The following is a 614-nucleotide window of genomic DNA, read 5'->3' on the forward strand; positions in this document are numbered from 1 at the left end:
CCGCTCCGCGCCGGGAGCCTCCCGCGGCAATGTGCCCGCGGCCGCCGGAGCTTCGTGACCCGCCGGGCAGGGCCCGTGTCCCGCGGCTGCCGCCGGGACTGCGTGCCGCCTGTTCCCGCTCCCTGCCCGGCCACCGGGGCTGACCGCAACGGGACCTGCGGGAGCCGAACCTCACCGAATTTAAGGCGAAGAGAAAAGAGCCAGAAAGCCCCGGGATGGTGGCAACCACGGCGGCGTCTCCCCTACGACCGGAACTAGCGCAAAGGAGGAAGGAAGCGGGAAGAGGGGCCACCTCCGCCCCGGTCACGCAGCTCTCGCGAGGTTTCTTCTCCATCGCCCAGCCCGGCCCGGGCAGCTCTGCTCTCGCGACATTCCCCCCGCCCCCGCACTAGTCCTGCGCCAGCCTCAAAGCTCTCGCGAGATTTCTCTCCACCGCTGCTCCGACGGCTCGGCTCTCTGGCCGCGAGGTTTCTCTCCTCAACCCTCCGCCCCGCCCCCGTCGCCGCGATGGAGTCGGCGCTGTCGGTGCCTAGCGGTGTGCGGCGAGGAGTCCCAGGGACGAAGCAGGGACGTAGACCGCTCCCGTTGGCACCCAGGCTGCCCGGGCCCAGTCG

The 614-nt window shown here is 71.3% G+C and overlaps 1 protein-coding gene across 4 annotated transcripts in view; it reads right to left on the minus strand.

Annotated features, from left to right (window-relative positions):
• The window catches only part of Bzw1 (basic leucine zipper and W2 domains 1), a 24,643-nt gene that overhangs the window by 22,699 nt on the left and 1,330 nt on the right, over positions 1-614 (minus strand). The window contains exon 1 of one of the 4 annotated variants that reach the window (XM_023712322.1): positions 176-435. The exons of 1 other annotated variant lie outside the window; for it this stretch is intronic. The gene's annotated coding sequence lies outside the window, so the exon portion shown is untranslated. Of the gene's footprint in view, positions 1-175; positions 436-614 lie in introns of those variants that run through there. 2 more of the 4 variants (XM_023712319.1, XM_023712324.1) reach the window with 2 other exon arrangements.

The sequence above is a fragment of the Octodon degus genome, unplaced genomic scaffold (genome assembly GCF_000260255.1).
Source record: "Octodon degus isolate 3935 unplaced genomic scaffold, OctDeg1.0 scaffold00025, whole genome shotgun sequence".
Classification (NCBI taxonomy): Eukaryota; Metazoa; Chordata; class Mammalia; order Rodentia; family Octodontidae; genus Octodon; species Octodon degus.